The 23489-nt window shown below is 46.0% G+C and overlaps 1 pseudogene; it reads left to right on the forward strand.

The window, feature by feature from the left end:
- The first annotated feature begins 6 nt into the window (after positions 1 to 6).
- On the forward strand, positions 7 to 15139 carry LOC136535782 (MADS-box transcription factor 50-like; annotated as a pseudogene).
- The last annotated feature ends 8350 nt before the right edge of the window (positions 15140 to 23489 follow it).

Below are 23489 nucleotides of genomic sequence, written 5' to 3' on the forward strand. Positions count from 1 at the left end.
TGAGTGCCCCCTTTCCCTTCCCCAGATCCCCGCCCCGTTTTCCACTTTTGCCTCCACCGCCGCCCCAATTCGGATAACAAACCCCTCCGCCTCGTCGCGTCTCCTCCCAGCCGCAGGAGCCGCCGCCAGCCGATCCGGGGGAAGGGGAGAGGGAGAGGGAGAGGGAGGGGGAGGAGGAGCTGGGTTCCGGCCCCTCCCGGCTGCGATTCGATTGGAGCTCTCGCCCCGGCGGTCCAGGATGGTGCGGGGCAAGACGCAGATGAAGCGGATAGAGAATCCGACCAGCCGCCGGTCACCTTCTCCAAGCGCCGCAACGGCCTGCTCAAGAAGGCGTTCGAGCTCTCCGTCCTCTGCGACGCCGAGGTCGCGCTCGTCGTTCTCCCCGCGCGGCAAGCTCTTCGAATTCGCCAGCGGCAGGTAACAACCCACCCCCGCCCGCCCATCCGTCTTCCCTTCGACAATCCGGTGGTCTTTCTTTAGCTATGCTTTTTCGGTTTGGGGGCAATCCATTGTCTTCCGTGGCTGCGGGGCGGTGATTGGTAAATGGGCGATGTGGGACTCGGATTACTTTACTGGTTTCCGTGGGACTGAAAGCCTGAAAAATCTGATGGATTCTTGCGCGCTCCCTGCGCAAACTCCTGTAGCAACTGCGTGGCCTCTCCCGTCTTTTTGAGTTTTTTTGGACCCTTGGGGGACGCAACATCTCGTGACTGTGCAGATACCACCCCCACGCCTCGCCCCCTTCCTCCTTGTGCTTATCCATTGACCGGTTGAAGATTTTGCCACCCGAAGATCTTGTCTCGCCGTGGCGTGCGTTTGAATTCCTTTCTGCTCCTCGCAATGTTTTTGCATCAACTTTACCGTGGTTTCAGGCGGAAAGGACAGTTAGTACATGTAGGCAGTTCATTTCTCCGATAAAACTACAGCGGGTCGTACCATTCAGTCAGGCGTTTTATAAGAACGAGGCCAAACTGAACAGGACGCTAGCGTAGGCGTCTGGGCCAATAGGAAAATTCGGCCTGATAACAGGCAAAAATATGTTCACGTACGGGCGCAATAGATCAACCAAGGCTACGATTGACTAGGAGTGGTCGCACTAAATGCACTGCGGCCTGAGGAAAATAATTTTTCAGCTATTTTCTACTTGTAGAGCCCCTTGATCTCTACAGGGATGATTTCCTCTTCTTTGGGTCAGTTAAACCCGTTTTAATTAAACCATGGAGCGATCTGGAGGTCCGTTTCCAGTGCCATGGGTCTTTCTTTGTAGTACGATTGGCACTCTCTGAGTTCTTTTGCTGTTCGGACCACAAAACCAACGCATGCGATATTGTGTACTATACCTTCCACTGTACATATATTGTTTGTTTTTGGCTCTTTGGCCACAAAAATGGGATTTCTCACTCAACCAACACTGCCCGCCTTCATCAAGTTTACTGCTGGCTGTAGTTTTCAATCCACGCTTCATTATATCTGGGCCTCACCCCCGTTTCTTGCACTGCCTTGTGATGGCCTTCATAGATTTTGGTTTATGTGCTGGATATGTTATAGTAGTACAGCCTGTTTTTTTTTTTTTGCACATAGTGACCCCAAAAAGGTAATTTTGTACTGAAACCACGTTGTAGCTAGCCTTCGTCAGGTTGATGGCCAGTGGTGCTCTCTTATTTACTGCTGGCTGTAGTTTCATCTGTTGCCCCCCCCCCCCCCCCCCCCCCCCCCCCCCCCCCCCCCCCCCCCCCCCCCCCACCGATCTTCCACACGGGTCAGCCGACCGCTCACCGACGTTGTCGACCACACACTATGGCTAGAGGTAGAAAAAGAGAGTGAAAACAGAGCGCGCACACACAACACAAGCACCAGCATTGGCCAGAGCTCTACAGAGGAGATGGCAAAACTAAACTAGCTCCCTTTACTGAGTTACAGTGGAAAGCTATATATACAACTCTAACCATCTAATCCTAGTGCACAGACATGTCAAACTGTCATGCTGCTACAGTGACTAGATGTGACAGCAGAGCTGACTTTGGCGCCTGCCCCTGCTATGGCTACAGTACGGTATGAGAGCCTTTCGGCGCCTGCCCCTGCCGTAGCTACAGTGCTGCAGCAGGGGAGCTCTTTCGACGCCTGCCCTGCTGCGCATACAGTGGGGAGCAGCAGATTACTTAACATCATCCACGTTTCATTAGATTTGGGCCTCTTCCATCTTTGCCTGCTTTGTGAGGCTTCATAGATGTGGTTTATGTGCTGGATCTATAAGTAATATAGCCTGCTGTTTTTCCCCCACATAGTTAACGCAAAAAGGAATTTTGTACTCAAACCACATTGTGGCCTTTGTCGGGTTGATAGGAGTGGTGCTATCTTGTTTCATGCTGGCTGTAGTTTCATCCACCCATCTTATCTGCCTTGTGATGGCTGAATAGATGTGGTTTATGTGCTGGATCTAGTAGTAATATAAACTGTTTGCGTAGACCATGGTGCAGAAAAAAAATAGGACGCCCAATAGGGTTGACAGACTATGAGGGAGGGGGGGGGGGGGTGCGATGGGGGTGCTAACTAGGCACATGAAAACAATTATACTTTTATCGTATTATAATTATTACTGAGAAAATTGTGCCATGCTACCATAGCCAAATTGATCTTCGCTGAGCTCACCAGGAGGAATCCACATACAAGAGTCAGCTTGAACATCCATCTGTCACCTGCAACAGGCAGCAAGAGTTACCCGACAGGAGAAAAGAAAAGACTCCAAGTATATGCAAGGTTATCTAGCTTGTGGGTTTATTGCATTTGCAGGAAGCTTTACTAAGCATGCGTTCTTATATTCGATTTTTATTAATAGACGCATTGGTTCATTAACTAACAATTCTATGTAAGCATTTGTGCTACTTTCAAGCAAGTGGTAAGCAATCAGTTCCATTTCTTCTTCTTTCACCTTTCAGTTCTTACTACGATGCTAGAGGTAAGACAAGTCGTCTTGACTCGGCGGCGATTCACGAACCAATGTCCCTAGCTGGGTACCCCGAAAACACACGTCCCGCTTGTACCCCAGGCACAAGCAGGACCAACCCATCACCCTCTTGTCCTGGGTGTACAGGTCCCCGTCCAAACTGGGACTCCAAGCCCCCGCCCCTGAGTCTCGGACTCGGTACGGTGCAAGGACCTCCTCCACCAAAATAAAACCCTGACAGTCGGTCCAGAAAGAGCCGGATCCACGACAAGAGAGCAACAAGCCTTCCAAGCACCCATACACAAGTATGTACTCGGGATAATAAATCCGTAACTTGCCTAGCGTCTTATGCAACGGTCGGTCCTTAACCGACACAGACAGGAAAAGCAGTGTAACCAAGTCATGCCCCGTGTCCACGGCGACACAACCTCTTACACTCACCAGTACCCAAATCATATACCCGCTCGGTCACCATTTTTTCTTTCCACCATTTATATTTTCCAAGTGATAATAATACAGTAATATATTTCCTATACCTCGCGAGTGACAACCATCACTCGACTTCTACCGGAGTCCTATAGCATAGCAATTTACACGATCATGTAATACTAGTAAGACTCATAGGATAAAGATATATATGCAAGTGGGTTTCAATCAACTCCTTAAAACTTAATACACAAATATAATTTAAACTGCAGAATAGTAGAGGTTATGCACCGGGGCTTGCCTAGGTAAGATATATAACCAAAAGTTAGTATTTGCATCTTCAGATCATCCACACCATCTGAATAGAAAGCCCATGGTATCATCTCCTGGAGAGAATACCATTACACCATCTTCAAATCTCAATCATCCTTCAATTGATCCGTTGCTCCATCATCGTACCTATATGATATGCATTGATGCAAATGCATAGATGTAAATAATCAACGATAGCCGAAATGCTTAGAAATCCAATCACGCCTCAAGCTAACAAGATAGCTCTAGCGCTGGTCTACGTATCCTTCTTGTCGAATAAGACGTTACTTCCCAACCAATGTTTTAGTTATACAAACCCGAGTTGTTTTTTTATTTCATTCTACCGATTTAATCTTTATTCGTAATATGGCACCATAATTAATCTAGTAAACTAATTATTCTGGAGCTACAAAAATTATAGTGAGTACCTAATATTGATAGGAGCCTACCGTAAAAATTTTAGATCCAACACTATTACCAACTTATCACAACAATTCCTACAAATTTATATTTTTACACTATTAAGTACCTTAAGTTAATTATATAACTTCTAAGAATATTATCACACTATGGGAACAAATTATACTAACAGGTAGATCATGATTTTAGGAGACTAACAAAATTGGTTTGGTATTTTTATGATTTTTCTATGATCTATTACCAATTTCCAAACATTCAGCTGATTACTAAAATTAACAAAATTCCGAAAAAGAGAAAGGATCTTTGGGCCCGAACCGGCCCAGCTCGGTGGAAACGAGCGCGGCGGCCCAGCGCGGGGACAGGCGGCGCGGACGGTCCAGCGGAGGCCGTCGGACCACGCGGTCGCACCCGCGCGCGCAGCGGCTGGCCCGGCATCGGGCCACAGCGGGAGCGTGGCCTCAGCACGGCCTATGACCGACGAGCACGGCCTAGGCGCACGCGCGGACGTGAGCGACAGCAGGCCAGCCCAGGCAAAGCGCGGCCCGCACGCTGACGACGTTTACAAAAGACCCCCGGATTTCCTTCTAACTACGACCAGGTCCAACTACTATTTCATACACCCACTGACAAGTTCATTTACCCCCTGTCTATCACCTAATTCACGCAGGTATGTCCCCCTAGAGACAGAGCACTACGGCGGGGACGACCCGACGGCGGGGACGACCCGACGGCGGCCAAGACCGGCAGGGGAGGCACGGCGGCGGCGGAGGGGTGCCCGCCAGGTCGTAGGGCCACGCGCAACCACGCATGACCGTGACGGCGCGCAGGGCATGTCTTCCCGCGTGCAGACATGGATGGCGGCAATGGCGCGCGCGCTCCGTCGAGGCTACGCCCTAACGCTCAGGTAGCGATGACGGAGAAGGACCAAAGGCTCACCTTAGGGCGCGCTATGGGAAGGGTTGATGCAGGGGATGAACGAGATGGCCTGACCACGCGTGCCCGAGCCCGACGGCGGCGCCTCGAGGCAGGCACGGCGCGTCACCATGCTGACGACGAGCGCCTTGGACAAACCGGCGTGAGCACCGGCTCCAGGGGATCAAACTGAGCACCGGCACAACATCAATTTGACTTATTACCTATTGAGTGGGTCTGGCCACATGCGCGGTGAAAAGGGCGGCGGCGCACCGAAGTGGCACCCGAGCGCCACACCATCTCCGACGACGTCTCCCGCCAAACTATAACGAGCAACGACACCGGCAGGTCAAGGGCAGTACAAGAGTGCGAGTAATTGGACTAATGCTGATCGTGGAGGCTTACCCCCAAACATGCTCTGTAACGGCGGCGGACTGACCAGCGGCGACAGAGATGCTACGTGCGCTCTCTCTGGTGGACGATTTCCTCCATGGTTGACTGTAGTAGCAAGCTGTGGACCTTGGGCACCAGTGAGTGCAAGGAATTGGAGGGAGGCACTTCGTGCACGATGAATTTTGGAGGAGGGGGAGGGCGGTCATGGTGACAAGCGATGACGACACGACTTAAAGACGCAGAGCTGAGCGAGTTGGCAAGCTAATTGGTCGGGTGATCAGGGCATGGGGTAGGAGCGCACGTGGAGCCACGTGGCCGGCAGGGCGCGTCGGTTGGCTCAGACAGTGCCATAAAGGTGCGCCTGCGCGCTGTCAAATCCAACAGCGACACGGCGGCAACGCGATGACGTCGAGAACAGGGTGAGGTAGGCGGGTCGAGCAGCAAAGGATGAGCTCTACAGCGGTCGAGGTGACAAGAGGGCAAGGACGCAGACCTATGCCGATGCGCATGAGCAGCACCACGGCCGGCTACGGCTTGTGCATAGCTGGGAGCGGCTGTGACCTTGCTGGGCCTGGCGTGCAGCCGACGGCCACAAGGCTGGCCAGCGGGGCAGCGAGGCAAGGCACGGCAGTAGGGCGACCAGTCGACCAATGACGGCAGCGCGACGACGGTGGCTAGGCTCGGGCAGGCCACGGCGCGGCCAGATGCGGCAGAACGCGCTGAGACGCGTGGTGACCGCGGCCAAAGGCCGAACGGCCGAAACTAGTGCCGTGCACGCTTTTTAAAGCGATGCCAAGGCTGCCAAACTGCGCGGTTAAGGTTCGACCAACTTTACTAACCCAAAGTCCACACCACCAGCTAGCTAGGGAAGCACTCGACGTGTCCAAAGAATGACTAGGGAAAAATATACGAGAAGGCCAAGATGCGTTCGTCGCACAGCGCGCCGGTTCGCGAACAGAACACCGAACGTGGTTCTTTGCGTGTTCTAAGGAGTTTCGAGAAATTCTTGGGGTAACCCCGCTACGTCAGACCATCCTACGTACTACACCAAGTCAAGGTACTCGCCGTGAATCATCAACTATACAAAAACATGAATATATTGTTTAATCATCTTTGTTAACTTTTAAATGCCAAAGTAGCATCGTCTATACCGCCCCCGACTTAGCAATTGACGAGGGACTCGTTAGGATTTAACACCTATTAACACTTTTGTCTTAATTATCACAAGGTTTAAACCTCGTCAACTTCAACTAACAACATAGCAGGACATAGTCCATACTTGATACTAATTCGTGGAACAAAATATTAAAGCGCTATTTAAGTAGGTCCCGCTATATAATTCGCCCAAGATAGCACTTGTAAACACCAATCATTAGTTTGCCGACTCAACGAAATTCGATCTTTGAGTTATCAGACATACCATGGAACAACACCTATTCACCAAATAACACTTTCAAACGTAAGTTAAATTTTAAACTCCGCCAAAATCGTTTCGGTAAATCCTCTTAGGTCTAAATCTCGGCGCTAAGCAAGATCGTAACGCCAGAGGTGTTACACTATAGCTCCACTAAACACCACTAATTGGCTTAGCTGCGAAATATTTTTCGCACCACTATTATTGACCGAGGCAAATATATATTGCTCACTCTAGATAACTATAACTTATACTTCTTCATTGTGTTATTTTTTTAATAAATGATGTAATAAACTATTAAAATGTTTGATTTTTGAATATTGATTCTAGCTGTGAGTATGGCGACTACTTTAGTGAATGGTACAAGTGGATGGACCTTGAGACATGTTCCCTATAGCTTTATACATGTATTTGAGCATTTATGTTCATGAAATTTCATTAGCGATATGTTTCCCTACACAGAAGGGCGGGCCTGGTGCAAGCGGTGAAGTCTTACCGCCTGTGACCGGAAGGTCCCGGGTTCGAGTCGCGGTCTCCTCACATTGCACAGGCGAGGGTAAGACTTGCCACTAACACCCTTCCCCAGACCCCGCACAGAGCGAGAGCTCTCTGCACTGGGTACGCCCTTTTTTCCCTACACAATCAATTAAGAATTTTCATTTTTTCTACAAAACTGCTAAATGAAATAGGTTACGCTAATTCCGATATAGCTTTTTATATCTTCTGGAGGAGGCTACTACTAAATTCTTAGCTCTCTATTTAAAACCTTGCTTGTGAATGTTTGTAGACCTTTAGTATACTTTTGGAGAGATTTATGCATCATTAGATCATTTCTCCATAGAGGGCATGACCAAATTTCATTAACACGGCAACGAAATCACAATGGTTTAAGCGTTAGCATTCATGAAAAGCTTACCAACTACTAAGATTCCCTAGAAAGCAACATAGCACAAGGCGATCTATTACAACCAGGATCAAAATAAGGTTGAGACGAGGAAAATTGAGGTTGTGTAACATTCTCAACTAAGCAACATAGAACAAGGGGATCATGTCCTGAACACTTCTGCCACAGCTGGACCCAATGCCACCAATGACATTAAGGATGATACCATGGACTTGGCGCATGCGACCTTGGCATAGCTAGACTACCTATCAGCGTTGGAGATCCGGTTTAAGGGCTTTGATCAGCAATTCAGCATCAACACGCCCTCAACATTGCTCTTTATCGCCTCAAGCATGGCTAGCGCAAGCTAGTCCTAGCTAGCCAAGATGGAGAGTTTTTGCAACAATGCTAAGAGGGATCACTGGGGGCTCATACGCTTTCACAAGATTGACTTCCCAACATTCGTTGGCCACGACAATCTATCTTTCCCTTCAATCAATGTGAGCCCTGTTTTCGTGCCCAATGCATGGTGTAGGCCTTGACAAAAAACTCGTAACTCACTAGCTCACTCGACTCGCTTGTTAGTGGCTCGGCTCAAGCTCGACTCGTTTGAATTTTTAATTAACGAGCCAGCTCCAGCTAGCTCGGTTCATTAAGCCAGCTCCAGCTAGCTCGGTTCATTAAGCCAGCTCGAGCTAGCTCGCGAGCCAAAACGTGCCAAGGTAATTCACATGACAACAACTGCAATCGGTCCATATATCCCTCGGCTCAACCCTATACAACTTTAAGCAGTCCATATATCCCTCTGCCTATGGCCCAACATCGATTAAATGCTAAAACCTTAAACCATGGCCCTGCCCAATCACCCCACCGGCCTACCCCGTGGCATCATGTTCACGCGAGACGAGTCCAAAATCCATATGTATTTTGTTTATTCCTCTTTAAATATGCATGTGATGTGTTTGTTGCTAACTTGCGGTTATAATCTCTATGTATTGTATTTTTGTGCTTTGGCTCGCGAACATTGTATTTTGTTGCTAACATTGTATTTTTGTCCTTTTAAAATATAATCTCTATGGTTATCCCCTTTTTTCTAAGAGGTCAGCACCATATTGATTGGACTTGATAAGGGATACAATTGTAGACCAAGTTGAAATATAACAAGGCCTTATAATTAATTTACAAGGCAATGCACAATATGCTCTTATATAAAATGGTAATATCTTGTCTAATAAAGTTTCATGATACATAACCTATAGCCATGAATACAGATCCTATCATGTGTGAGTACACATTTACTTTCCAATGTTCTTTTTTTTAGGTCAACACCGGGGGGGGGGGGGGGGGGGGGGGGGGGAGAAAGGCCTCCCCACCTGAATTTCATTCCACAGATGTCGGACTAGCCGAGAGGTGGAAGGGCATGGTGTCAATCCCAATACAAAGTTCCGAGAGGTACATGATAAGGACTAAGGAGAGAGGGAATATAACACTTAACAGAACAACCACAAACACAACATGATTCAACTACCAAGTCTGCCTAGTGGCCGAAGCGACTGCAAGCACAACTTCCTAACCTATGCCGCCACCAAAGACATACTCCGAAGAGCGCCACATCACATGCAACTTCAAGGTATTGAGTGGGATCCGACAGATGGCAGTTAGGAAGCTGCAGGGCATTGAGTCAGAGCCAACAGGTGACAGTCGTGAGTAGCATCGCCTAAGAGCGCATCTGAGCTCCAACCAACGCCCGCCAACGCCATTTGGGGGAAGGAAGCCTCAAAGGGGGAGGGTCGCCAGGAGGAGGAGAACGAGGAGATCGAGAGAGGAGATCAAGGTCCCCGCCACCCAGCATATGATGAGGCGAAGCACTCAAGTGATGTAGAGAACGACAGAGCAAGCCGTTAGTGACGAGCACCAGACAACAAGTAGTGTTTGCAGAGGCCAAGGGGTAGAAGGGTAGCCATACCAACAACAAGATAGGGAGGAGAGCACAAGGGCGCGTGGGGGCACGCATGGAAGCGGGTATGCTCGCATCGATGCCTTCAAGAAGAAGAGTGACATCCACGGATGCCACCATCGATGAATAGAGCACCAAGCCCGTAAGGGCTTGCGTCCTGGAACCTGCTTAGCAGATGCAGCAAGCACGGATTGGCCATCACGATAGCGGGAGCCGGAATATGCCCCTCCATAGTGGCACCCTCAAGAGGGACACGACGTCGCTGACGCCACCACCACCGGCTCCAGATAACTAGAGCTAGGTTTTCACCTGGAGGAGAGGGACAACACTACAGTCATGGGTTGGGCAACCTACACATGGACGTCTCCAAGGAGGTAAACGGCACCGGAGGGCGTTGCCGTCGGTCGCACAGATAGGGTCGTGCATGGCTTTCCCCTAAGCTCCCCAAACCCGTGAACTATAGCGCGTCGACTCAGGCAAAGGAGGTGCTTGACGAGACCCTCAAGGAGGAGCGCATCCACCACCTCCTTGCGGCTGCAACACCTGGCACGGACCACGGATCCGAGTGCGGGCGCGCCCTGCGCGTGGAGCTCGTCCATCGACGGTCTCTGCATGGCGTCCACCAGGCCATTGAGCGCACGCAGCGGCGCCGCCAGAGCCCGACGAGGACACGAACGCCACCATCGCGCTGACGGGGGGGGGGCATGAGAACAGGCCCGACGAACACGTCCTTGTTGAAGCGCACCAGCGCCAGCCCCGCGGCCACGTAGGCGTCACCCACGCGGGGTCCCCGAGCCCGGCCTCCAACGCTGGGAACACGCCCTGGCGGAGCAGCACGCCTTGGAGCCGCGGATCGAACCGCCCGCCCGTAGACAGTGCCGGCCACGCGCAGGACCGCCCTCCACGCACCACACCGGCGTTACTGTGCGCGTAGGGGAGCCGGAGTTAGCCGCCCCGGCGCTACATAGCTGGGCGCCCTCGGGGGCCTTCGTCTGCCCAGTCGATGCCACGCCAGATCCAGGGCAGAGGCCACCGGATACGTGCCCCAGCGCGCCCACTGGCTGCCTGCTGGCCGCCAGTTTGCCCGCTAGCCACCGCGCCTGCTCGGCCCTCACGCGCCAGATCGGGGGCTGGGGGCACCGTATCTCGCCGGACTTCGAAGCTCCGTGCAGCTCGAACTCCATGGCGCCGCACAGCACGCGTCCAGCCGAGTGTGCCACGCCGCCGCTGGATCCGAGCCCAGAGAACCCAGATCCGGAGCTTCGTGCTTGCCACCAGCCTTCCAATCTCTGCCACGCCATCGCCGTCACCACCGGCGCTAGCAGCAGGGCCCGCCTCAAAGGGAGCAGATCCATGGATGCAGGCACCAGATCTGGCCTCGTAGGGCACGGGTACGCCACCACGCTGGTCCCCTCGTCTGCCATGGAAGAAGGGAGGTCTAGGAAAGATGGTTGAGAGTGGGATGGGAGGAGATGCAAGGGAGCGTAGGCTGTCTTGTTGAGCAGCACCGCAGGCCGCCGCCACCACTCGTCGACGAGCGGCAGCGGCGGCCGAGGGAGCTCGCTGGTGGGGGGCCGAGTGCGGCGGCGGTGGGTGTCGCCCCGAGTCGCCTCAAGGAGACGACGCGGGGGGAGCGTTTTTGAAAACCCTCTTGGTATGACAATGTAGTTTCCAATGTTCTGAAAAGATCAAAATTTTCATAGACATTATTTTCTTGTACGCTTTTCGCGGATGATGTAGTGCTAGTTGTTGAAAGCCGGACAGGAGTGAATCAGAATCTGGAGTTATGGCGGGAGACTTTGGAGTCCAAAGGTTTTAGACTCAGTAGAACTAAAAATGAGTATATAAGATGTGACTTCGGCACTACTACTCGGGAGGAGAAAGATATTAGTTTAGAAGGTCAAGTATTGCCTAGGAAGGAAACCTTTCGATATTTAGGATCAATGCTACAGAGAGACGGGGATATTGATGAAGATGTTAGCCATAGAATCAAAGCAGGGTGGATGAAGTGGCGCGAAGCATCTTGTGTCCTATGTGACAAAAGGGTACCACAGAAGTTAGACAAGTTTTATAGGACGGCGATTAGACCTGCTATGTTTTATGGTGCAGAATATTGGCCTACGAAAAGACGACATGTTCAACAGATAAGTGTCGCGGAAATGCGTATGTCGCGTTGGATTTGCGGTCATACAAGAAGGAATCAAGTTCAGAACGATGATATACGTGATAGATTAGGGGTAGCACCAATTGAAGAAAAGCTTGTCCAACACCGGTTGAGATGGTTTGGACATGTCCAACGGAGACCTCTAGAGGCACCGGTGCGTAGTGGAATCCTAAGTCAGGATAGTAACGTGAAGAGAGGCAGAGGAAGACCGAAGTTGACTTGGGTAGAGACAATAAAAGAAGACTTGAAAGGATGTAATATACCCAAAGACTTAGCCTTAGATAGGAGCGCTTGGAAAACAGCTGTTCACGTGCCTGAACCTTGATTGTTTCTGCTAGGTTTCAACTCTAGCCTACCCCAACTTGTTTGGGACTTAAAGGCTTTGTTGTTGTTGGCCAATCTGGGTTGTGTATCCTCGTCTTGATTAGCAACTGTGGACGCAGGCTCTGGCCAAATTTCAAATACTATTCGCTGAGACATAATATCTATCATTTTGCTGAAGTTTGTAAATGATAATTTTAATACCAATCTGCATCTGGTCAACTTTCAAATTCTTTGAAATTTTCAATGACTTTTCCTTGCTACTTCCTTTATAATCACATCACTCCAAACTGCCTTTGTAACTTAGGCTGCAGTATTTCAGTGATTTTTAGTACTTTATGATATGTCTCTGAGAGACTGAGATTGTGCACAATATCAAACCAGTGCAATAGGTAATTGGGCTTGGTTGAGTTCCACTTTGCCCCTTCTTGAGTTATAAAACAACAAACCCTATAATATACCACTTGGTCTGCAGTTTTATAAGAAATCGGATTGTACGTTACCCACACAATTGGATGGGGCAGAGCTGATAAAATAATGCCACAGATTGAGTAAATCTGTAACCTTAACTTAAATGAAACGTTGATGAGTGAGAAGTTTTTTACTATTGCTACTAAATTGGGATAGTATCCATGTATATATAAGACCATACTTGTCTAGTAAACTTTATACTCCATGCTTACTAAGAGTTATCTAGTTGTGAAGAGCTCTGGTATAAGCTGCAGAAAACACATCATGCATTTTAATGGATAATCTTTGTTTAGAATACTAGCTATGTGATCGAAGCATGGAAAAAATGACGTGAAAATTCTAATTTGAATTTATTGCATCCAAGCTATTTGATGCATTTTGTGATCCATGTTTTAGAATGAGATAAATCCAAGTATTTGAATATGCAAAGATATAGCTAAGAATTTGTGAGTTTCACAATAAATCAAATGTATCCTAAATTCTGACATAATTTTAGTAACTTTATTTTTCTCCCTTTTCAGTGTGCAGAAAACAATTGAACGTTATAGAACATACACAAAGGATAATGTCAGCAACAAGACAGTACAGCAGGATATTGAGGTGACATGGTTATATTTCTTGTTAGGCTTCTTATGGTGTCTAATTTCAATTCTTGAATGTCGATTTTATCAAGCGATTTTGTCTATTCTGTGGATCATCCTTAAGCCAACTAGCATTAATGAGCCTCTATTTCCAATGGTTTGATATACTTTTGTTGGATGTCCATTATTTCCCAGCTGATGATGCTTCTACTGAAACCTGAAGCATAAAACTAACTGGAGTGAAGCTTTGGCAGGGTACAACTAATGTACAGCTGAATATTTTAAAACAACATGTGATGTCGAGTTTGATATACTTTTGTTGGATGTCCATTATTTCCCAGCTGATGATGCTTCTACTGAAACCTGAAGCATAAAACTAACTGGAGTGAAGCTTTGGCAGGGTACAACTAATGTACAGCTGAATATTTTAAAACAATATGTGATGTCGATATGATAAGACCTTGAATAAACAATAGTGCAAAAGCCGAATATATTTTTGAGAATCTTCATTCATTTCAAAACCTTAAAAATATGCTGAATGTATTTTTTAAAGGTTTTTAATGTGAGTTGTGACCTACAAGGAAGTGCATAGGTATTGGCTGGTTCTGTTGGCATGACCACTGCCAAGTATTCATCACAGTATAGGTGATATATCATGTGGTAGTTTTAATGTAGTAGTGATACTAAGATTGTCTGGTCCAACTTATATTGCAGCATGTAAAAGCTGATGCGGAGGGCCTGGCAAAGAAACTCGAAGCACTTGATGCTTACAAAAGGTAATTATTTAGCTATCAAATACTGATGCTATCAAATACTGATATCCTTATGTACCGGCCCACCAACTAATTTTCGTTGAGATGCAGGAAACTTTTGGGTGAGAGATTGGAAGAATGCTCCATTGAAGAACTGCACAGTTTGGAAGTCAAACTCGAAAAGAGCCTGCATTGCATCAGGGGAAGAAAGGTTAGTTAGTTTCTTCTAGTCGTTTTTATACAGTTTATGTGTTAACAAATGAATTTAAGCTGCATGCATATGAGCACGAGCAGCTTACAGCTTTACATTTGATCTTACATGGCAGACAATGCTGCTGGAGGAGCAGGTCAATAAGCTGAAGGAGAAGGTAAGTCAGTTCTTGCCAGCTTCTTGTCCTACAGCGACATAAAAACATCAGAATGAACAATTAGGAGTAGTTCCTGACTTGTGCTTTGTTTATTTGCTGCGTCAACATCAAACAGGAGATGAATCTGCACAAGAGCAACGAAGATTTACGTGAAAAGGTAATGGTGGGGAAACATTTTACAGCCATGGGAAGACGCTGCATGCGGCATGCCAACAACCCAACGACAGGCTTTGATTATACTGCTTACCTCGACCTCCCGTGATATCTTATGTGCATACAGTCATGGTATATACTAATCGAAGTCATGTGTGCAGTGCAAGAAGCAGCCGCCAATGCTGATGGCTCCTCCGCCGCCTCCCGCGCCGGCAGTCATCACCGTGGAGGACGATCACCCGGAGCCGAAGGACGACGGGGTGGACGTGGAGACGGAGTTGTTCATAGGATTGCCCGGCAGAAATTACCGCTCAAACAAAGACAAGGCTGCAGTAGCGATCAGGTCAGGCTAGCCAGCGGTGCAGAGGCCCAACCAATGCAAGCTAGCTGAGAATAATCTTAGATCTCTGGTGTGGAGAACTGGAGATGCAAGGAAAGCCAAGCCAAGCGAAGCAAATATGAGGATCAGTCGCGTCGTGTTTTACAAACCTATGTATCGTCCGTGGATGCAGACGCAAAGGCGCATGCGCCAAAACATCCGTCAGAGAACACTTACCCTCTCATCCCTGTAGCTGGTCCAGCTCGTGTCGAAATCTTATGTGGATGTGGATCCAACCAAATCTCAAGTATATTCTCCTGCTGATGAATGCCAGCGTTCTGTTCTGAGACTCGCAGCTTGCATTTGGTGAGCTTCTTCTGCAGAAGTGGGGGGTTGGGACTGCGGAGAGACGTCATTCGTAAGGGTTTATAGGAATATGAAGGCATGGAATGCTCACGAGAGCCTGTTCGGTTTCAACGTTTAGGGTGTCGTGTCGATTGGGCGAAGCTTCGGTCTTCTGCGAGTCATCAAGCTGGCCGATGTTTCTGATCAATCTTCTGTGCGGGGCTCCACGTGTCGACCGGCCAGCCGGTCCAGGAAGCGAGGAGGCTTCTCGAGCCCTCTCTGGTGCCGGTCCCCGTACGGCGCCTGAAATTCCTTGCATAATGGTGTGGAGCGAAGCTTTTGGTTTGGTGCACACTTGCATGCATCAGATCGGTGTAGTCGCTCTCACGGCCTCACGGGCAACGGCCTCTTTTCCTTCGTCGTAGGTGATGGGCTTATAATCTTTCGTCGGCCTAATACAGGGCTTATAATCTTTCTTGGGCCGAAGGAGAAAGGCCCACTATTTTCTTTTTTGAGCTGCTGTTGTAGTAACAATAGTAATACGTGTTTCTCAAAAAAAAAAAAAAAGTACCATACGGGTCGGACTAGTCTACAAGAAGAGGTTTTCACTCGTGTGCCTTTATAAAAGTTAGTAATTATCCATAAGTCATTAAAAAGTTAAGTTTTTACAGATGTCACTGCTCTGAACTTTTTTGTCCTCCACGTCACTTCTGTCAGATTTGACTCTAACGGTGTCAAACCGTGGGTATGAAAAGTCACAAATACCCTCAGGTCTAAATATGCAATTAATTTTTTTAGCATCTTAATGATCTCAAATGAAAAAAACTCAAAAATAGAGTCGAGATCTACAATATTTTTATAAAAAATATCTTCATTTAATTTCGTACAAAAATTTTGATTTTTCTAAGACATTAATAATATCAAATCATTTTTTATAGAATCAAATAAAGATAATTTTTATACAAAAATTGTAGATATTGTCGAGATCTACAACTTTCTAGTTTTGAGTTTTTTATTTGAGGTCATTAAGATGCCCAAAAAAATTAATTGTATATTCAGACCTGAGGGTATTTTGGACTTTTCACAACCACGGTTTTGACACCGTTAGAGCCAAATCTGATGGAAGTGACGTGGAAGGTAAAAGAGTTCACAACAGTGGTACCTGTGAGAACTCAACTTTTTTAATAGGTTGTAGATAATTATCAACTATTATAGTGGCACATAGATAAAAGCCTACTACCGCACTGCGTCATGTCGTGGCGGCCCTGGCTAGATCGAGCTTTTTGTGCACGTCATGCTCATGGTTCGGTTTGCACATGTTACACATTCATATCACATATTTAAACGGAGATGCCAGCGTCTGAACGTCTAGTGTCCAGATGTGTTCGGACGTAGCTTCTAGCAGCCAACTGTTAAACAATTCCATCAACCGTGGGCTGACGTCGTGGCCCACCAACATGAGTCTGATCTCAAACTGCTCGCAATAACAGAGCAACGAAGCGGTATCCCTACCCTGCCCTAGTAATAGATAAGAGGAGAGCACGCCCCCTTCATAGTCTGGGAAGGATGCAAGACAGCAGAAGACGAGGAGGAGACACCGAGGCGAGGCAGGAGAAAGTAAGGTGGGAGATATAACACCCGATCTACTTTTCAAACATTCAGATGGAATACTTGTAACGTACGTATGAAGACAGATAAAACACTTAAAACTTGTGTCTAAACACTTGAAAAAACACGTGAAAAAAATACTTGAAACCATTACAAACATATACAACATCAAGATAAAACACTTGCAACATATACGTGAAACATGTGCAACATCCAGATAAATACTTTTGTAACATACATCTGAAAAAATAAATGAAACATTGGGAATAGACGTTTGCAGCATACGCGTACAATAATTGTAACATATGCAATATCCCGATCTACTTTTGCAACACGCATATGAAATACTTGCAACATACTTATGAAATATCTGTAACACTTGAAATAAACGCTTGCAACATACACTTTCAAGCACAACATCTACTTGTTGCTTACGAAATGGAGGCTTGTCGGCTGTGGAGTTCAGTAGATGAAAGCTCTAGTTTAGTTTTGGTTAATTGATGAAACCCTAAATGCTAACCTAGTTTATCAAAGTGATTATGAGATAGGTAGTACTACTCCTAGTGATGAAGCAATGGCAAAGATCATGACGATGGTGATGGCATGATGATGATCAAATATTTGAACTTGAAAAAGAAGAAAGAGAAAATCAAAAGGCTCAAGGCAAAGGTAAAAATAGTAGGAGCCATTTTGTTTCGGTGATCAAGACACTTAGCGAGTGTGATCACATTTAGGTTAGATAGTCGTACTATTAAGAGGGGTGAAACTCGTATAGAAATACGGTTATCAAAGTGCCACTAGATGCTCTAACTCATTGCATATGCATTTAGGATCTAGTGGAGTGCTAACACCATTGAAAGTATTTATGAAAATATGCTAACACATGTGCACAAGGTGATACACTTGGTGGTTGGTATATTTGAGCAAGGGTTAGAAACTTCATCGGTGGAGTATCCGCCCGTAAAGTGCGGACAGTCCGACGGTGCCACCGACGCTCTAGACAGAAAAGACAGGGCTTCACAGAGTGACCGGACGCTGGTAGAGCAGTGACCGAACACTAGGTTCAGAGTTCGGTCAGTAGCAGCAGTAAGCACGCGTCTCGGTCTTGTGACCGGATGTTGGCGTGAAGAGTGACCGAACGCTGGCTAGGTGTATCCGGTCAGTGCTGATGTACGCTAACGTGAGGCGCACAGAGGAAACATTGAGTGACTGGATGCTAGGTGTGTCCGATCGAGCTTGACCGGATACGTCCGGTCGTGAAATTTCGTGTTTGGAACCTTACTGGAAATGACTGGACGCTAGGGTCCTGCGTCCGATCACTTTCTAGCTGATGTGTCTGGTCATCACTTGACCGTTGAAATCAAGCGATCGATGTTTGAAGCCGATGACACGTGGCAAGCATCGGGCGATCAGACGCTGGGGTACAATGGCTCTATTTCGTGGGGGCTTCTATTTAAGCCCCATGGCCGGTTCAAGCTCACTCTCTTGGACATTTGCATTGACATAGCAACCTTGTGAGCTTAGCCAAAGCCCTCCCACTCATCTCTATCATTGTTTCATTATTATTGTGAGATTGGAAGAGAATCCAAGTGCATTGCTTGAGTGATTGCATTTAGTGGCACTTGGCATTCGTGTTTCGCTGTGGGATTCACTTGTTACTTTTGGTGGTTGCCGCCACCTAGATGGCTTGGAGCAGCAAGGATCATTGAGCGGAGGTTGGTGATTGTCTCTGGCTCCGATCGTGGTGATTGTGAGGGGTCTTGTGCCTTCTTCGGCGGAGAGCCGAAAGGTAACTCTAGTGAATTGCTCGTGTCATTGAGTTACCTCACTTGTAGGTAGGTTCTTGCAGTGTCCGATTGTGTGGATGAGGTTCGTGCAACACCTCTTAGCCGCCGAACCACCAAGTTTTGGTCGACACAACGGGGACTAGCGTGCCGGCAAGCACGTGAACCTCAGGAGAAAAATTGGTTGTCTCTTGCCCTTTGGTATTCTCCCGATGATTGATTTAGTATTCATCTTGTAATAGGTTTACTCCTCTACACAGCGGTATAATTACCCTACTTACTCATTTATATTCTTGCAAACTAGTTGTGGCAAGCTCTTTAGTGTAATTAGAATTGAGAGCTTGCTTTGTTATTTTAAGTTCATGTAGTGGAGCTCTTTAGAGTAGCAAGATTGAGAGCTCTTAGTGAGTACTAACATTGCAAGTTATGTGCCTAGTAATTATTGCAACTAGAATTATTGGATAGGTGGCTTGTAACCCTTTTAAAGCTAGAACAAGTTTGCATTTCGCTATTTGTCATACTAATCAAATTGCTCTAGTTGATTTGTACATTTCTAAATAGGCTATTCACCCCCCTCTAGCCATATTAGGACCTTTCACTGGAGCAGTCGCGGTGTCGCCACCATCAACCAACTCGACTTCGCCTACACGAGGCCAACAGGGACCCCTTCGTGGCCGCCGCTATCCTGAGCTCCACGCAGAACACGTATCCCCCGACAACTCCTGTAGTCGGCATCACAGTCCCCACCACCGGATCTCTCGCCTCGTAGTGGATTTGGTAGAAGGAGCTGTGACCAGCGAGGTAGAGTGGGCAGAGGCGCCGGCACGCGATGCGGGCGAGCGGTGCCGCACGATGTGGACGAGTGGAGCAAGCGATGTCGCATGATGTAGGTGAGAGACGCGAGCGGGTTGGTCCGTTCGGATGGACGGAAGCCCGAGTCTAATCATTATGAATATTTAAATTGAGTCAACTTTAATCAAAATCTCACACATGGCTGAAAATTAATGCACCATAACATTTGATAAGCCTTCATGGCCATCAATCCTGTTAGCGATTCTCTGGAGGCTTTGGGACGCAAGAAATGGGACGATCTTCCGGAATGAAAGGCAACTTCCTCGTGGTATAATCATCTGTGTGTGCGACAATCTCATCACTCGGGAAGGGCGGTTCGACGCGGCTTCCATGATCCGGGGTTACGCAAGTGGCGCAATTTTCTTCGTTTTTGTGTAAACGCTTGTCAGGCTAGCCCTGAGTCATTTGATGTAACCTCGCACTCTTAAACCCTCTTAATACAATCCAGGCGGGAAACTCCCCCCTCCGTAGTTTCACTTTCAAAAAAAAACATTTAATAGCCTTATAATTTATTTATTATTTAATTGAATAAAATGGGTCCAGCTAAATCAAAATCCAACATAACGTACATGCACGCACGTTCTTTGCTAGACTTACAGATCTTATATATTGACTAGGTAGCGTGCCCGTGAGTTGCTACGAGACAACTAAATTTTTTTTACTAAAAACAAACGGATCGCACGATAAGATAACAACACTGTTAAATTAAATACCGACATCAAAGGCCTCGTTCGCTGGTCTGAATCTTGGCAGAAACTGGCTGAAAAGCACTGTTCTGGCTGAATTATTGTGAGAGAAAAACACTGTTCCGGCTGAAAAAATAAGCCGAACAAACCGAATATGGGGTAAGCCGAACGGGACCAAAGTGACATTTAATTCAAAAAGTAAAGTTCGTGAAATTAACACAGTCACGGAAAGCGCAACGTCGCAGGCTCACAAACTCTACTGTATAGACTTTTTCGTGATATGGCTAAGATAATATTTTATATCGGCAAAAAGAATTCTACGATATCCATTTCTTTCATGCGCCAATAAATCCATGAATAAATTCCGCTGCATCTCCATATAATCATATACACACAGGTTCGAGTATATATGCAAATAGGTTCGTGCTCGTGCGTTGCTACAGGACAGCTAAACTTTTGTACTAAAAACACACGGATCGTACGATAAGATAACAATACTGTAAAAGTATATGACCGACGTTAAAGTGACATTTAATCCAAAAAGCTAAGTTCGTAAAATTTACACAGTCACAGAGAGCGTGGCGTCGCGGCTCATAAACTCTACTGTGTAGATTTTTTCGTGATGTGGTTAAGATCATTTTTATACCGGTATTTTTATACCGGCAGGAAGAGATTTTCGATATACATTTCTTTTATACGCCAATAAATTCACGAATAAGTTCCGTCATATCTCCATACCATCCCGTAAACGGCGCTGGCAAGCGAATTAGCCATAACTTATGTAATTAGTTTTATAATTAGCTCATATTAGTCCTCCTAATTAATATCTAAAAATTCAATGTGACAGGGACTAAAGTTTAGTCCTGGGATCAAACACCCCTGACCCTCGACTTCTGCTGACTGCTCACTTGCACCACCATGCCTATGTGTCTGCACGTATATACTCTAATGCTAGAACATCTAAGATGGTCTTTATTGTCCATCTTTTGAAAATATCATAACTTTAAGGTTGCCATTTGTGTATGCTGTAGGATTGGAATGCTTTGCACTGATCCATGAGGGTGTCCATGAGAGTCAAAATTTTTGATGCCATTCTGATGTCTAAGCTTACCAATCAGACAGAGACGAACTTGATTGTTAAAATATTTTCAACACTGCTTTCATGTACCCCCTCTATCCCAAAATAGAATTTATTCTCGCTTTCCGAGAAGTTAACTTTTTTTTAACTTTGATCAATTATATATAAAAGAATATTAACATTTATAATATATAATTAGTATCATTACATAGAACATTGAATATATTTTCATAATAAACTTATTTGGAGATATAAATATTGCACGTATTTTTTTACAAATCTAGTCAAAGTTGAGAAAGTTTGACCTGCACGTATCCCATAACGACTTATATTTTGGGGTAGAGAAAGTATATGCTAATGGGAGTAGTCAACTGAAAGTGGTGATGAATACAACAATACTTTCATATTATATGATAATAGGAGCACGAAGAAACGCAAAGGTGATCGATTTGTTTCCTTCAAAGCAGGCAGGGATAGTAGGGATGACAGTTTCTTTTTCTATCGCGCGGAGTATCGCGCGGCCGGAAGAAAGGAGCGACAAAAAAAAGTCGCACCAAAAAATTATCATACTTTTATTCTTTTTAGTTATAAGAGACAAGAAGGAAAATAAAATAATGGCTTCCTGATTTGTCTCACATAGTATAATGCAAGTACAAGATATGTTAACTTCCTGTCATCCATCTCCCGTGAAAGGTTTGTTCATGATGATCACGACCCTACGGCTTGTGCGGCTGAGCAAGTTTGGCTTGTTTTTTTTTTTAAGTATTTTTCTCTCATAAATTTTTTTACATAAACAGCATTTCCAGCATAAACAGTGCTTTATTTCGTCCCAGCCCAACACTCAACTAAGCTAAACAACGTGTGACGTCAACGCGTCTTTGGCCAGCTGATCGATCACTTTCATTGGACTTTGTGGAGTATCCTAAACACGCAAAGTAGCATATTCGTATTGGGCCACGTCAGCGCACACCAGCGCTCTACCTCACTCGTTGCTTACGGATGTGGAGACGTTGGTGACGCGCGCGAGATGATTCCAACGAGAGCTCAGATCTCTCAAAATGGAGATTTGGACGGTAGACAGGGAAGGTTATGTACTCTTCCGTTGCAATTCTCTCATTTTAAGGTGCTGTTTCAGGTTCTGCTAACTACCATCAAAGAGAGAGACGTTTTAGAGAGAATTACTTAAAACCGCTTCTTGTTTTTATAGTCTGGAGAAACATCTAAAACTTGGTTTTTCTTTGTTCTCGTTCTAATTTCAGGAATTATCAGTGAGTTAGCCAAACAGTTTCATTAACTGATTCTGATCCACCATCTCACTTGTGTTTTTGAGAGAATCTGGATCCCACCAAACGCGTCAAAGTGAAATGATTTAAAATTTGATGAAATCTATATATGTGAAAATTTACTATTATTTATGATACTAAATAAGCGTTCATTGTTAGATTAACTTTGAAACATGTTTTTGGCGGTAAAACTATTTAAAGACATAAATGATGTGAATCTTATAATCTGATTAAAATTTAGAGTTGCGTGTTTTTTTAATAAGGAGGGGGCATTATTTTTACTAGTAGCAATCAATCATGCGTACCGGCATGATTTGCTTTGATAACTTGCGTACAGAGTCCAACAAAGACGAAGAGCGTCACATCTGAGCTCTGGAGGCTTCGTCATCCTCATATTCATGTATATATATAAATAAATAAATAAAAATGCCTATCAGAAGACGTCTGCTGCCTATATTGGTTAGGCTAGTAATAACAAAGTTGATCTTTTCTTCTGCCGTATATGGCATCAATTATAATGGCAGTAGGTACGGTGTTAACTTATGGCCTAAGCATTGCTAACAATAGAGAGGGAGTTGAAATGCAGGCCGGTAACGTTAACAGGAAGCTTCGTTCCATCTCGAAGTCAAAGCAGCAGTGACATAACTTCTTCACTATTTGTGGTCTTAATTTCAAAAGGCTGTTTCTAGTAAAGTTTTGCAGTTGCTTTCCAAATTCGGATTGTAAACCATGACAACTCGATGCATGCCTATTGCGGCTAGCAGCTATCTAGCTATGTCGACACTAAGGGCAGCCGCAATGGTCAGAGTCAGCTACTAGCTTTGAATCAGCTTCTCCAATAGTGCTAACTTAAAGCACATAGCTTTTAACATACATAGCCTCACATGACACTCTCATATAACCTTGATATGTGTGCAAGAGTTTAGCTCTTCATTAAGAGTTAGCTTTTCTCTCTCTTCGATTAAAGTATGAGAAAAATACTTAGAGCTAGCTTAAAAGTCGATTGTTAGAGCTGCCCTAAGTAGACCCCAAGCGTTTTGAATTTGGCTACTAACGGACCGTG

Source organism: Miscanthus floridulus, chromosome 2 (assembly GCF_019320115.1).
Source record: "Miscanthus floridulus cultivar M001 chromosome 2, ASM1932011v1, whole genome shotgun sequence".
NCBI lineage: Eukaryota > Viridiplantae > Streptophyta > Magnoliopsida > Poales > Poaceae > Miscanthus > Miscanthus floridulus.